The sequence below is a fragment of the Lepidochelys kempii genome, chromosome 14, assembly GCF_965140265.1.
Source record: "Lepidochelys kempii isolate rLepKem1 chromosome 14, rLepKem1.hap2, whole genome shotgun sequence".
In the NCBI taxonomy this organism is placed as follows: domain Eukaryota; kingdom Metazoa; phylum Chordata; order Testudines; family Cheloniidae; genus Lepidochelys; species Lepidochelys kempii.
Genome location: NC_133269.1, coordinates 110,210 through 126,179, shown reverse-complemented (window position 1 = coordinate 126,179; position 15,970 = coordinate 110,210). Strand labels below are relative to the sequence as shown.

At 46.6% G+C, this 15,970-nt stretch overlaps 1 protein-coding gene across 3 annotated transcripts in view; it reads left to right on the top strand.

Annotated features, from left to right (window-relative positions):
* Window positions 1-15,970, top strand: part of SLC16A3 (solute carrier family 16 member 3) — a 38,028-nt gene that overhangs the window by 5,653 nt on the left and 16,405 nt on the right. The window contains exon 1 of one of the 3 annotated variants that reach the window (XM_073310932.1): window positions 14,062-14,138. The exons of the other annotated variants lie outside the window; for them this stretch is intronic. The gene's annotated coding sequence lies outside the window, so the exon portion shown is untranslated. Of the gene's footprint in view, window positions 1-14,061; window positions 14,139-15,970 lie in introns of those variants that run through there. 3 annotated transcript variants of the gene reach the window in all.

The following is a 15,970-nucleotide window of genomic DNA, read 5'->3' as shown; positions in this document are numbered from 1 at the left end:
CTGTTTCCATTCCCCATCTGTAAACTGGGGATAATACATTTTTCTGTTGTCCATTTAGGTTAAGATCTTCAGGATAGGTACCATCTCTTCTATCAACCTAGGGATTATATGCCTCCCATCACCATACTATTAAGCAACTTCCAATCTTTAATATACTAAACTTGGGTCTCCTAACTGTCAGGTTTGGCCCATCTTTCCTTTGCATTTGTATAGCACCAAGAAACACAATGGGGTCCTGAGCTCAACTGGTACTACTCTCAGTGCTACTCTAATGCTACTCATAAAAGATCCACTTTCCTTTTGGTACCCACTGGGAACTGAGGCTTAGGCTCCTAAATCACTTAAGCCTTGGAACGCTGAGTGGCCCAATACCTAAATACCTTTAAAAATCTGTGCCCTAATCCCTGCACCATGGGATACTGCTACGCAGGCAATAAAAGATGTCAGGTTGACTTGCAAATCGTAAAACTGCTCTGCTTTAAAAATCTTTTATATTACAAAGCTTCTCCTTTTGGATACAGTAAGCCAACACTTCTTACACACCGACAGCATCCTGCATATTATTGTGAATAATCAGCTAATGTTCCATTGTATTTATTCCTGCACTGGTTTCTAAGGAAACAGGGCAGACATAATTTGGAGAGTGGAAGAATATAAAACCTTCCCATTCTCCCTTTTGGTTATTTTTATATATGATTAAACATGGATAATATTACTAAAGCAACAAGGAGTCTGGCATGCAATTCTTTAACAGGTGAAATTTAGTGTAAACATAACACATATGCGCATATAGGAATTGGTGGGCTGGATCAGACCAGCTTTCCTTGGAGATGGACATAAGCCTAGTTAGTCTGATGGTTGGTTTCTCTTCCCCCCCCCCCCTAAAAAATCTCTGACTACAGCCGGAAAGAAAAGGAGTTGAGTACTTGTGGCACCTTAGAGACTAACCAATTTATTTGAGCATAAGCTTTCATGAGCTACAGCTCACTTCATCGGATGTAGCTACTTCAGAGAAAGGTGCTTGAACCCCTGTAATGGACAATTTTTGAGTAACCTGCTGGTAGAGGATGTTTCATCCTCAATCTATCAGTTAGTTTAGTTCTTATCTGTACTAGATTTTTTTTCCCTTAAAATGTCACTGCCATGGCTACCACCAGTGCTGCTCCTCTGGTGCTAGCAACAGTGGAAGAACTAGACAAGGGAACCAGTGGCCATTGAGATCTTAACACTGTGTTGTGACTATTGTTGAAAAGACGTTTTGGGTGAGACTAGTAAATCTCCTTTCTAACACACACTGTCCCTGATGGAAGGTATTTAATCTAGTAGACCGCTTTCTGTCTTTATCTGCTTTCTCTAAGTTTACAGAGATGAGGCTCACTGCTCTTAGTTTTTAGACTTCTAACATCAATTCATATTTAATATGGAGAATTAGCAATGGCTTAATATCAGTCTGTCTCACAGATCTGTGTGTGAATCCATCATTAGAGCAATTTTTAAAAAAATTGCTGTTTTATTTTGATCTCTAGTGCTATATACTTTGACACTTTTTTGCGGGGGGGTGGGGGGGAAGAGTACATTGACTTTGCTGTTTCCCTATGGAACCTAAGGGCCTGATTTTTAGAAGTTCTGGGTATTTGCAGCTCTCTTGATTTCAGTTCAAGTTGTGGGTCTTCAGCAGCTATGAAAATCTATAATAGAAAACTAGCCTATTTTCAAAGACTGCTCCTTTTTGTAAGTGCACACACATGGTTAGCCAGCCTATGTAGACCAGGCCAAATAGTCTCTAAGGTGCCACAAGTCCTCCTTTTCTTTTTGCAAATACAGACTAACATGGCTGCTACTCTGAAACCTAAAAACTTGTGGCACCTATTTGTTAGTCTCTAAGGTGCCACAAGTCCTCCTTTTCTGAATAAGATAGTGAACCTGGTTTGGCCTGCTCTGCAAAGGCTAGATCACCACACAAGAGGAGGATTGATTGAGGGGCCCTGTCTGTTAGAAAATGAGCAGAGTTTCTGGAGCTGTCAGTTGTAAATGTGATCGTTTGCACAGGTGCTGGTACTAGGGGTGCTGCTGCACCCCTTGGCTTGAAGTGGTTTCCAGTGTGGTTCAATGACCCTCAGCACCCCTGCTATACAAATTGTTCCAGCACCCCTAATTCTTTGCTGTTCTCTTTATACAAGTTGTATAATGTTAATGAGATCTGGAGGTATCCCATCAATCCATATGATGAGTCCCTATTACTTTGATAGAGCTACTGTAAATCTAATTTCTTCCGTGGCTGAAAAATCTACTTCCTGGAATGCTCCATTTCAGCCCATTGGTAGAGCAGCGACTTTCTATACTAAGCATGCAGTACAGCATGGATTGTAAACAATCAAGATCCTATCTAGAATAAAGCAAATGTAATAGCTACTGATTGCTGTTTGTATGTGGATTCCTTTCACAGTTGCTTTGTTTATACACAAAGAATTACATATCTTAATTAACCCATAGGTACTAATTTGCCATTAGTGTTGCACATATGAATATTAGAAAGTTGGTTCCTTGTGCTGACGGTGACTGGAAAGAGAGGCTGGTATTCTTTTTAACAGGCAGATCCAGGGTGTGTTGAGGTAACACGGGGGTGAATAATGGAGGCAGAGAGAGCTATTCTCTGGTAACTACATTAGCTTTGGGCGGTGTGGTGAGAGCGTGAATCCCCCGGTCATTCTAGGAGTCTGGTTTGTATGGCAAGGGCGTATCTGGTAATTACGGTAGCTCCCGTCTGCCTGAGTCACGTCCTCCACGTCTCAGTGCGGCCGGGCGCTCGAGTGTCAGCTGCGCCTCTGCTGAGCGCATTAGCGAGCGTCGCCTCCCGAGGGCTGCCCTGAGCCCGACGTGGAGCCTCCCCCAGCCGAGCCCCGCAGCAGCGCTCTGCCCCCTGCGCCAAGCTGCGGGGGCGGCAGCGGATCCCGGGGGCGGCAGCGGATCCCGGGGGCGGCCGGGGAAGCCGGGGCGCTGCGGCGTGAACTGGCGGCGGAGATGGTTTCGTGGGGCGCACGCGGGAAGGCAGCCGGGCCTCTCGCTTCCGCGAATGAAAACTGGGCCCTTTTCCACTCCTCCGCGGTGGGAGAAACTGCACGTCGCTGCTTCCGCCCATTCTCAGCCACCTTACAGGCTCCGTGGCCTCCCGCTGCAGGCGCACGTGCTTTGGGTTTCCTCTTACTGTTTCCTCTTTTCCTGTTCTTCGTTTCTGTACTGTTCTTTCTCAGAACTCCTCTGCTTGTTTTCTGTTCCTTATTTGCTCCTTGTTGACACCTCTCCCCATTCTTCATGAATCTCCCTTTCTTCCTGTAGCTCGCTGCCTAACACCGCTACCTCTCTAAAGGCTTCCTTTTGTCTCCTAAATAGTAGGATGGCTGTGTCCCCGAAAATGAGGACTTCTCCTGCTTTCAGTGATCTGTCCCTACAGACTTCAGAAAAATCCATTGTTCTGCCCTGTTTTTTGTAACCCAGGCAGACTGGAAGGAGCCACTGGTGCTGGCTGGTTAGGCCAGAAAAATGAATAGCATATTTGCTGGGAACATGTGTATCTCAAGGGGCTGCCCATCAGGATTGCCCTATCTCTGCTCTTCCCACATCAAGCCAGACTTTTGCTTGAGCTAGCCATCTCCACCCAGCAAAGTTAGATCTACATACAGACATCGTTCTGGGAACAGTGAGCCTTGCTCAGTCACATCTCCTCCATCCTCTGGAAGCTGCTGTCCCTGCATCAGCAGTGAACACTCGATTAGAGCAGGGCCAAGGCATCAGGGAGCCTCTGTTGAGAGAGCATGAGGGGGAGACAAAGGACTGACAGTGAATTTAAAAAAAAATAAAAATGAGTCTGACAGCGAGGGGAAGATCAGTTTAGGGTTGGAAGAGGAAAAAGGAGGGGAGCGATGAACAGAGGGAAGTATGGTGGGGGAAAAAGTAGTAACAGGATCAAAAATACAAATAAAAAATCTAGGAGAGTGTGGAGATCAGAGACAAGATGGGAGCATAGGAGGTTTTTCTTTTCTAAAGATGTTGGGCATCCAGAGAAGAAAGGGGCTGATACTGGGAGAAGAAGGTAAAAGGAATTGAGTGATAAGGATTATTTTCTTCTACCCTGCTTTTTACTGTAAATTGTTCAGCTTCCTTCCGAATGGAGAGAAGGTGAGGTGGGGATAGCTCAGCTTATGAGAGAGTACTTGAGACTTCTCCTTCCACCTCTTCCCCTATTGCCAAAGCCATGTGTAACAGTGCTTGGAGGGCCAGGCAGCCTAGTGGTTTGTGCACCTGACTTCCAGCCACTTGTTTCCTTGGTCAAGGTGCCTCAGTTTTTCAGACAGTGGGGGTAGGGAGACCCAGGCCCTCTCATTCCACCAGGTCCCTGGGTGAGTTGACCCCTGAACGGGGCATTCTAAGCATGGAGTCTAAGTCCACTGCCCTGGACTACTTCCTACCAGAGTCCTTTCAGTTTGGGGTGTGACCCCATTGTCCAGTTTACTGTTGTGGCTTGCCTCCAATGGTGCCCTCTCATGGATGTTGGGTGACACCCTGACACTGTCCCAGGCTCCTTCAGACATGCCAACTATAAGTTTGGTGAAGCCAAACCCCACAATGTCTCTGGCAACTGGATGATCACACCCCAAAGACTCCTAGGTCTCCTTCGCAGCATCCCTTTGCTGGTAGACAGAATATGCTCCCTTGTGGCTGTCAAGCGAGTGGCCCTTCTGATCAGATGGGGCAGTAGCTAGCTCCTGCCTCTTCACCAGTCAGCTCTGAACTGGGCCATACTCTCTCCTTTTTTACCCCACCCCAGGCCTGACATTGGCTGCAGATATAATGGGGCGGGGCTAGCTAGGCCCAAAGGCTGTCCTTAAGCTGTGCCTGCTGGTGGACTGTTTCTTCACTTCATCACACCCTGCTACACCCACCTCCCTGATCCAGTATGGCCGTTCTTGTGCATGGGTCAGACCAAAGGTCCATCTAGCTCAATATCCTATCTTCCGACAGTGGCCAATGCCAGGTGCTTCTGAGGGAATGAACAGGTAAATCATCAAGTGATCCATCCCCTATCACCCATTCCCATCTTTGGGCAAACAAGCTAGGGACACCATCTCTGCCCATCCTGGCTAATAGCCACTGATGGACCTGTCCTCCATGATAATCGCACACAATCTGTTCCCTTCACTGCTCTCTCTTACCATGTCATAAGTGTCCTTTATTTTCCATTTGAAGATCTGATCGTCCCTTCCTCTCCTCCTTAAATGTTCTGCCATAATCTGATGTTTGCCTTTGATAAAGGGGAGGTGAGGAGAAGTGCATATAGTGGTCCAGGATGGGTCTGTAGCTGCTTACAGGTGGCTCACATGTCAGATCACCACCTGCAGCACTGCTTGATTGAATCTTCTCTGGCACTCCCTGGATCTGATTTTACATGCAGAAGACCTGAAGACAGGAGGCCTTCAGTGGGTAAGGGAAGGGCTGGGTGGTAACATGTGACAGGCCTGGTTGCGAGTAGTACCTTAGCTCAGTCAAGTTGCTGTCTGTTTCACTGGCTCAACAGCCAGGCAAGCAGGGAAATAAAACTATTTCCAAGACCTGGCCTGTATTTTATTATTTTATTTATTTATTTTTAGTACAGCCTTCTTGTGTCAATGTTGGCACACAGGGCAGTAACAAGTCTCTTCCATCTGTCTGTCATTAGCAGCTGCTTCATGGTCTTGAGAGCAGCTGTTCTGCCCCCCCTTATAAGGAGCTTTCTTAAGGGTTAGAAAGCTCTAACTTGGTAACTTCTTGGGTCTCTTTGCTGGTAAAGTCTCTCAATCCAATACCTAGAGTCTTTCAAAGGCAATATTTTCAAAAGCCTCTCATTTTCTAACTTTTTAATAGATTTCCAACTCTCAGCCACATGTTAGCACTGAGATTATATTTAAATTAAAAATTCTCAGTTTTGTTTTGGTACTGTATATATTTGATTTCCATATGTTGTTGAGTGTAGTGAATGCTATGGATGCCTTTCTTAACTTTGATGTGACTTCTTTCTTGAGATCTGTTGGCTATTATGGTGCTACCCAGATAAATGAACTGTTCTACTTCCTTCAAGTTTTTGCCTTCCAGTATGATGTTACTGCTTGACATCTAGGTTTCAAGGATGTTTGTTTTGGCATAACTAATTTTGAGCCCTGCTTTGGCCTGCTTCTTTTTGCCAAGGTGACTGGCTTTGTAGCTTTTTGGGGGTGTTATTGAATGGAATGATATATTTGGCAAATGTTTAGTATGCCTAGACTTTGCTATCTACCCATGCTATGCCAGTGTTTGTGTTGCTAATACATTTCTTCATCAGCCAGTCTATGGCAATGCCAACCAACAGGAGAGATAGAATGCAGCTATGTTTCACACTGTGTCCAATTGAACCACACTGGTTGTTCACTTTTACAGCAGACTTTGTGTCACTATACATAGGTTTCAGAGTAACAGCCGTGTTAGTCTGTATTCGCAAAAAGAAAAGGAGTACTTGTGGCACCTTAGAGACTAACCAATTTATTTGAGCATGAGCTTTCGTGAGCTACAGCTCACTTCATCGGATGCATGTAGCTCACGAAAGCTCATGCTCAAATAAATTGGTTAGTCTCTAAGGTGCCACAAGTACTCCTTTTCTTTTTGCGTATACATAGGTTGATTATGTTGATGACTTTAGCTGGAACTTCATCAGACTGCAGAATATTCCACAATGCATGCCTATACAGATTGTCAAATGCCTTTGAAAATCAATTAAATTGATAAGGGGAGCCTGCCATTCTAGACATCCTTCTATGATGTCCTTAACATGAAAATCTGATCTTCCCCAGCTTTGTATCCACTGCCTTTTTCATCCCGTGTAGTACCACACTACAGAAAACTTTCCCTACAACACAGACTCCTCTCCAGTTTCTACAGTCATTAGGATTACTGTTTTTGGGTATTCTGACAATTATCCCATGTTTTCACTGGCCACAAGGGTCTCTTTTTTTTCCTAAACTTTCTTGAACAGCTTTGCCAATTTTGTTAGGGTGTTAGTGTCCAGTGCTTTTAGCATTGCTGCTGTGATTTTTATCATTCATTTCCCAACACTTTGTTTCATGTTTTTGACTCCTGCCTGGCATATATGTTGGACCAATGTTAATGTCAAGTTGATCAGGTTTGCCTGTTTAACTGAACTCTGATGGTGAGGTAGGGCTTGTCTGAGGACTTATTTGAAATGTTCCACGCATCCTGTTGTTCTGTTCTACTTCAGTTGTAAGCATTTTTCCATCTTTATTTTTTTCATTGGCTCATTTCATGTTTTGAAATTTCCACACAGGGCTTTAGTCAATTGGTAAACAACTCTGTGGTTTCCTATCATAGCAGCCGTTTCACCTTCAGCTGCTAGGTCAGGAGTGGGCAAACTACAGCCTGCAGGCCACATCCGGCCCGTCAAACCATTTAATCCAGCCCTTAGTTCCAGCCGGGGAGCGGGGTCGGGGGTTTGCCCCACTCCAGCCGGGGAGCAGGGTTGGGGGCTTGCTCTGCTCCGCACGGCTCCCAGGAAGCAGCCAGCGTGAAACCGCCCCCCGCCCCCCCCCCCGGCTCTTATGTAGTACATGGAGGCATGGCCAGGTGGCTCTGTGCGCTGCCCCATCTGCAGGCGCTTCCATTGGCCATGGTTCCTGGTCAATGGGAGCTGCAGGGGTCGCAGCTGTGCCTAAGGGCTGGAGTGGGGAGCTGCTTGCAGTAAGCGCTGCCTGGAGCCTGCACCCCTGAGCCCCCAGCACCCCCAATCCCCTGCCACTGCTCTGATCACTCTCCTGCCCTCTGAACCCATTGATCCCAGCCCAAAGCCCTCACACCCCTCCCCCGTATCCCAAACCCCTGCCCAGCCCTGATCCCCCTCCGAGCCCCTCAGTCCCAGCCTGGAGCACCCTCCTGCACCCCAAACCCCTCATCCCTGGCCCCACCCCAGAGCCCTCACCCCCTGCACCCCAACCCTCCCACATGCTGAACTCCTCGTTTCTGGCCACACCCTGGATCCCATACCCCCAGCCAGAGCCCTCACCCCCCTCCACATCCCTACCCCCAATTTTGTGAGCATTCATGGCCCACCATACAATTTCCATACCCCACCCCTGAGCTAGGTCTTCAACGTATCTCCATTTATTTTTCATTGTGTTTTTCACTGCTTTGTTTGCTTTCTTGTACTTCAACTAAATATGGGAAAAAGTAAAAGGAGTTTGGGACTTTTCCCTTCAGTGCTTTTCTTCTAGGAGATACCACATCTCTTGGTTTATCCAATTCTTGCTTTGTCTATTTTCATATCTGTGATGGCTGCTGCTTGAATCACCATCTCTGAGCATGTCCCATTTTTCTTCAGTGTTGGTAAATATTAATATTTTATATTAAACACTCATGATTTCTTGGCTAAACATCTCAGAATCTTATCTGGGTTAGCCACAGGTGCTGGCTAAACAACATTAAAGAGGGTTTTATTTGGGATAAATTAATGTCATTATCCTGCGAGGCTTGTACTTTATTTTCCATTCTGTTTTTACTCTGAACTTTCAGCTTACCAACTCCACACTAGGGTCAGCTGAAGTTTTCTGCAGTGAGTTAGTGTGGTGTTAAATAATAGATTGTGTCCTTTTAACTCTAAACTTGTGATGCTTCGGGAAATGTCAAGGAAAGGAACCACTTGTAACGGATATTGGGCACGTGTTTCTGAGGTTAATCAAATTAATAATCTATTGAAGGATGCTTTTAGAGTAATTCTTGATAAGCTAGCTCAATGGTCTCCAACCTTTTTATGCTCAAAATCACTTTTTGAATTTAAGGGCAACCCAGGATCTACCTCTCCCCTTCCCCAAAGCCCCGCCCTGCTGTCCCCCACCCTCATTCACTTTCACTGGGGTTGGAGTTCAGGAGGGGGTGTGGGCTCTGGGCTGAGCCTGGGGCAGGGGCTTAGGGTGCAAGCTCTGGGAGGGGATCAGGGCTGCGGCTTGGGGTGCAGGAGGAGATATGGGATGCTGGCTCTGGGAGGGCTGGGGGCTGGGATATGGCCTCCCACTGGGCAGTATTTACCTCTGGCAGCTCCTAGTTGGCAGTGCAGCGCTGCACTGCCAAGGCAGGCTCCCTGCCTATCCCGGCCCCATGCTGCTCCCAGAAGGGGCCAATGCACCCCTGTGGCCCCTGGGGACAGAGGGGGGCCACGTGGCTCCACACGCTGCCCCTCTGCAAGCACCAACCCCACAGCTCCCATTGACCACAGCTCCCTGTTCCCAGCCAATGGGAGCTTTGGGGGTGGTGCTTGCAGGCAGGAGCAGTGCTCAGAGGGAGACCCCTCCCTGTTTTTCCTCCCACCACCACCACAGGGCTGTGCCCGGGAGGGCGTGGGGCCAGGGCACACAGGGAGCCTGTCTTAGCTGCAGCCATGCTGCACTGCTAGAGATTGCGATCAGCTGGGAGATCCTCTAGAATCGATCAGCTGATTGCAATCAACTGGTTGGTGACCACTGCCTTAGTTCAAGTTGAAATTTCATGCAGTATTCTTACTTTCAGTTCTGTACTGTTGATTTTCTTTGCTACTTTCTGTTTAAAGTTGATCTTTCTCCGTTTTAATTTCAGTTTGGCAATGGAAAAATTGTTTGGTTGTTTTGTTTTGTTTTTCTGATGTCATTGCTTGAAATGCTCTTGCATCCTGGACAGATGAACTGTATCTTGAGCTGATGCAAATGTGATCAGTCTGGTGTGTTTGCCATCTGGTGAATTCCATGTTTCTCTATATATGTCTTTGAGGGAACAAGGTGCTTGCAAGGAGGTTAGACACCAAGCACAATTCAGTGAGTCTCATCATTTTGATTAATGATTCCCAATCTATGCTGCCCCAGTGCTCTTTCCATTCATTGGTTCTCACATCCTACTTTATCATTAGTCACCCATCACAAGGAGTAAATCATGTTTTGGTGTCCCATCTTTTGGGGGCTACTTACCTATTTGTCCCTCTAGCTCAGAGGCCATTGACCCACAGCAAAAATCAGTTGGGGGCCCACATACCACCTCGGGGGTGGGTGGGCTGGGGACTTAACACAGGCTCTGGGGTGGGGCCAGAAATGGGTGCAGGAGGGGGCTCTGGGCTGAGGCCAAGAGGCTTGGGGTGCACAAGCTGGCTCAGGGCTGGGGTAGGGGATTGGGGTGCAGGAGGCTCTGGCTGGTGGTGCAGGCTCTGGGGTGGGGCTGGGGATGAGGGGTTTAGGATGCAGAAGTGGGCTCAGGGCTGGGGCAGGGAATTGGGGTGTAGGAGGGGGTGTGACTCCAGTAGGGGGTGTGGGCTCTGGGGATGGGATGGGGTTGCGGTGCAGGGGGAGGTTTGGGGTGCAGTCTCTGGGTAGGAGCCTGGGTGCAGGAGGGGGCTCAGGGCTGGGTGCTGGAGGGAGTGTGGGGTGTAGGCTCCAGCTGGGAGGCACTTCCCTTGAGTGGCTCCTGGTTGGCAGTGCAACAGGGCTAAGGCAGGCTCCCTGCCTGCCCTGCTCAGCTCTGCTCCCTGAAATGGCCGGCATATCCGGCCTCTAGGCAGAGGGGCCTGGCAGCTCCCATTGGCCACAGATCCCAGCCAATTGGAGCTGCAGAGCCAGTGCTGGGGGCAGTGCGCGGTGCTTCCCTGATCGCCCCTCCACCTAGGGGCCGCAGGGATGAGCTGGTGCTCGTGGCTCCAACCCTGCAGGGCAGTGCCGAGGCTCAGGGTGTCCAGCCCACAGTGCAGAGACTTGCTGCAGGCTAGATGAAAAGAAGCAGTGAGCCGGCAGTTCCCACACCCCTGCTCTAGGTGGTAGTAATGCCCTTGGGTTCTGCCTGCTAACCTCCTGATCCATATGGAAACTGACTCTTGGAACACAGGTAAGTATTTAACAAATTGTTAAAGGTGTGAGTTTAGACACTGGAGCTCTGTTTAGCAGAGTCATGGTGGCGTAACCTGACCAGCAGACAGCCCCAACAAATTGGGGGGGGGGGGGAGTGTGTTAAAGCAATTGACCAATCAATACATAGCCATGTGAACTCTTGATTGGTTACTTTGTTTACCTAACACCGCCTGAACTGTTAGGTTAAACTAATCAACCAGCCAAGAACTGTTTTTAGGTAAACAGGTATGTTTCACATGAATCATAACCATAAGTAAGATCCTGAGATCTGCATACCTCAGGCCAGGAGTCTCTTCTGCTTATGTGCAGACTTCAAGGTTACACAGCGGACAGTGTGATTTGACCGCTCTAGGCTGCATTTACTCTGTTGGCCGTGTCCTGGCAGTGCAGCCTGCATTCCACTGCTTTGCTTTTCTTTCCTTTCCTTTCCTAACAACTGGGCCTGGCTTAGGTTACCCCTGTCTTTCAGGCATCATAGCTATCATTGGCTCACCAGTCCTCAAAGGAGGCTATTCCTATGGTTATACTTCATTTCAGGGCCTATTTACAAGTTTCTTATCATACTTATAATTTGCTGAACAAGTTCATTTCAATTCTCATTTTCTCTTGAACACTTCACAATCTTAAAATACATTATTTTGGTTCAAAAACACATGAAAAGCGTAGGTTTCAGAGTAGCAGCCGTGTTAGTCTGTATTCGCAAAAAGAAAAGGAGTACTTGTGGCACCTTAGAGACTAACCAATTTATTTGAGCATAAGCTTTTGTGCATCCAATGAAGTGAGCTGTAGCTCACAAAAGCTCATGCTCAAATTGGTTAGTCTCTAAGGTGCCACAAGTATCCTTTTCTTTTTATGAAAAGCATAATTGACAAACAATTTGTAGTCTACATAATACAACTATAGGATGTAACATTACATTCAGAACTCCCTTCGTGGTAGGTGACCATCCCATAACCGATTCACATCAACTATGCTGTCCAATTTTTAATAATTTTAATAACTTTAATAAATTTAATAATTTCAGCTTGTTTCACAGTTTTTCCATTAACCATATTCAGTTTTACCTCAATATCTTCAATACACTTCAGAGGCATTTATAGACCTTATCTTTATCCTCATCACTGTATTCCTCTGTCAGAGCATAGCACTGTATGATTGACATCTTTAGGAATCTGGTTTGGAATCTGACATATGAGGCATTGGTTGATAGGTGATTCTCTCTTTCCCTTCCCCACCCCCCATCTGTCTGAATGAGTGCTGCTACTCCTGAACGTTCAGGTGGCACTGCAACCTGAATAGATTAGATGTTTCTTCTCTTGCTTGAAGCACTTCTTATTCCCACCTGTTAGTCTGTTCTCACTGATGCCCAGGATTTCAAGGTCATAGTTGTCCATCTCCCTCACGGTCTGTGAGACCTTTGATGTTTAGAACATTGTCCTCTTGTTCCAGTAACTGACTTTGAAGTGTTTTCTTGCTGCCAAGTTCAAACTTTTTGGGGTCCTGACTTCCAGAGACTGCTTTCGCTAGGAACCTTCATGCAGCACAACTTGGGTCAGCAGCATTCTCTGCTGAGCTTCCATTTTTACCAGAATGGTAGCCTGGTTCCATTTCTGTCACCAATGAGGTGTTTTTTTTAGATAGAAGGCTGCGGGGGAGAAAACTACAAAAGTTTTATAAAAATGAAATACCAAAACACACTGACTCACTATGTAGCATTCTTATCCCTCATATAGTGAGGCAAAACCAAAGAAGCGGGAATACCTGTATTCCACCTACAGTATGAATGCAATGAACAGTTCTGGTAGTTGGGCTTCTGCCCTTGCAACTGTGGATCAGAATAAGTTTACAGGTACATGCTGGTCCTGATGTGAGTGAGCAGCTTGCACAAAGTGTGCACAGATGGATGGATGCTCATGTTTCTGCAGAGAATAAATATTCTTTCAGCTAAGCATAGAATTCCTGATTTTTTTGGGACTGGGAGTGTTACAGTATTGCTGCAACTGATATGTGTATCTCTTGTGTGCATAATGGGTATTGAATGCTTCACTCTGATAGGCTTATCCTTGGCAAAGTCTCCTGTGGCCTAATTCTAATCTCAGTGTAACTGAGAAGAGAATTTGGCCCTTAGGCTCTGCCAGTGCATGCAAGAATAAAACATGACAGAGTGGTTTGGGCATAAATTTGAGGGTTTTGGCAGCTGGTTTTGGGGAAGAACTTGGAGCTATACTGTGTAAAAAGCAAGGCACTGATCTGTTGGCAGAAACTTTAATTGGCAGGTGGACTGTATGTGAAGGGAAATCACTAGCTTCTTCCTAGATAGAGTGCATGTTTTACAGTGTTTTCTTGGATTGAAAGCAAAACATCTTCTTAACACAGAAGCAACTGAAAAAGGTTCCCTCTCTTGTTAGACAGAGAGTCAACTACTCCATTATTCATACTTCCATTGTTTATCCTTGTAGCAGTTTGACTAAATGGAGTTGGAAACAGAATAACGCTTTGACAGAATTCTTTATTTTTTCTAGACTGAGTTAGTGTGCTACCATTTAACAGTGATAAGTTAACGATCCATCTGCCTCTGTGCGGCTTTTCAGATGGATATTTTAGTGACTAAATTATGTCAGTTTACAGAGGATTACCCTTAAAAGAGCTTTGAAAATTCGCCAAAGAAACCGTACAGGCACACACGAAACCATATCTACAGGAAATAGTAGTGACTTGTCTGTGATAGGAAAAGTTGTTGTGTTTTTGTTTTTTGTTTTAAATTGGGTATCCAGATCCTACAGCACATTGGGGAGGGAGAGAAGATAGAAAGTCTGTTACGAATGACAGAAAGTAAACTTGAATTCCTGTAAAAATGTCATGATGGAAACAACTCCCCCCCCCCCCCCCGCAGTAACTTCACTCCACATGCACACCAAAGTCCTGAAGACGCTGGAAGCAGGAAGCTAAATTATCTAGCGCAGAGGTGGGCAAACTACAGCCCACAGGCCACATCTGGCCCACGGGACCATCCTGCCTAGCCCTTGAGCTCCCGGCTGGGGAGGCTAGGCCCTGGCCCCTCCCCTGCTGTCCCTCCCTCCCCCGCAGCCTCAGCTCTCCATGCCGCCAGCGCTCTGGGCGGCCAGGCTGTGAGCTCCTGCCGGGCAGCATGGCAGGCTCCGGTTGGGCAGTGCAGCTGCCAGTCCTGCCACTCTGAGTCGAATGGTAAGGGGGCAGGGAGTGGGGGGGTTGGATTAAGGGGCAGGGAGTTCCAGGGGGCAGTCAAAGAACAGGGAGCAGGCAGCAGTTGGATGGGGTGGAGGTTCTGGGGGGAGCAGTCAGGGGCTGTTGGATACGTGTGGGAGTCTCAGGCAGCCTGTCAGGGGACAGGGAGCGGTTGGATAGCCTGGGAGTCCCGGGGGGCCTGTCAGGGGGTGCGGGTGTGGATAGGGGTCAGGGGACAAGGAGCAGGGGTGATTGGATAAGGGGTGGGGACCTGGGGGGGGGAGGGAGTTAGGGGCAGGGGGTCCCGGGAGGGGGCAGTTAGGGGACAAGGAGCAGGGGGGGGTTGGATGGGTCTGAGGTTCTGAGGGGGGCAGTCAGGGGTAGGAAGTGGGAGGCGGTGGATGGGGGTGGGGCCCAGGCTGTTTTGGGAGGCACAGCCTTCCCTATCCAGCTCGCCGTATAGTTTCACAACCCTGATGTGGCCCTCAGGCCAAAAAGTTTGCCCACCCTGATCTAGCAGATGTACTGGAAATACAATCCAACTTTGGCTATTTGGTCAAGAAGAATATTTTGGTAAAAACCTGTATGATTAATGAAATATTCCAAATCACCTAATCTTATGACAAAATAAATGAATGGCAACATATTTACTGCAACAAAATGGTGTATAGTTTTATGTAGCAAAATGTATTAAACCAACAAGTTTAAATACATTAATGAATTTTAACTTGCTGTGCAAAATTAATTCTCAGTAAAGTCAACATGAGTGAAGAGACTATATGTACCCCAGTTAGGAAGCTGGGCATGCACCGGAATTTAAATTTCATTGCTTTTGAAGGGGCTCTGGGCTGGAGGAGTTCTGGGCCCGCACTGATTATTGCGGGGGGGGGGGGGGGGAGGAGTGTGCCCCTGCTTGCCCCCCATTGTGCATGCCCCTGAGTGACATACATCTTTGGTATACTAGTATCTCAGGAACTTTTTTGGACACGAGATATACTGATTTCTCAGTGTGTGGTTATATTTAATGCCTTGTTCTGCCTTTCTCTTCTAGATTAGAGAGCCCTTTATTACCCATGCAGGTACTTATACGCTGTTATCAAGTAATGTATCAATCTTTTTCTGATAAAATAAACTGATTGAATCCTTTAAGCCTCTCACTACAAGGCATTTTGTTTTCTTTCTTCCGCAAATGATTTAATTTTTCAGTTTATATTCCAGGTGGAAATTCCATTCCAAAATTTCAAAGTTAAGTGTGTAAGATAAATGTGCTGAATTTGTACTACTGTGTTTAAGTTTTAGTTTAAGTTGAAGTGTTTGCAGGATCAGGCCCTTATTTTCTAAATAGAAGTGACTAAACATTGAAAAGGTACTGAGGAAGCACATACTGTACCTTTAAAAATATTGGCCTCCATGTTTTAAAGTACATTTACTTTCTTGGGGTTTTATGCTTCACAGCCTGTTGGTTGTATTCTGGTTTTAGGTTCTAGATCCACAACTTCCTGAACACCAAGTATTTGTTGCAATTGAACTTCCAAAAAAGGAATGGGGGGGAGAGAACCAAAAAAAAACTGTGGTGCTAGCTTTTTCCTTAAAGAACAGACCTGTGAAATAGATCAGTGATGATCACTGCCAGATTTATTTCTGGAACGTGAATGTGAAACTCTTTCTTCTAAGTAGCAGAGTGCTAGTCTAAATGTCATAGAAAGGACACTCATTTCAGACTAAGAATGATCATGTATTCAGCATGCAGCTGTCTAGACAGCAAATCTGCACCAAAAAGATAGCTATGTCAACACACTCTGGTTTTGAAGTGCATTTATCAGGAATAAGGC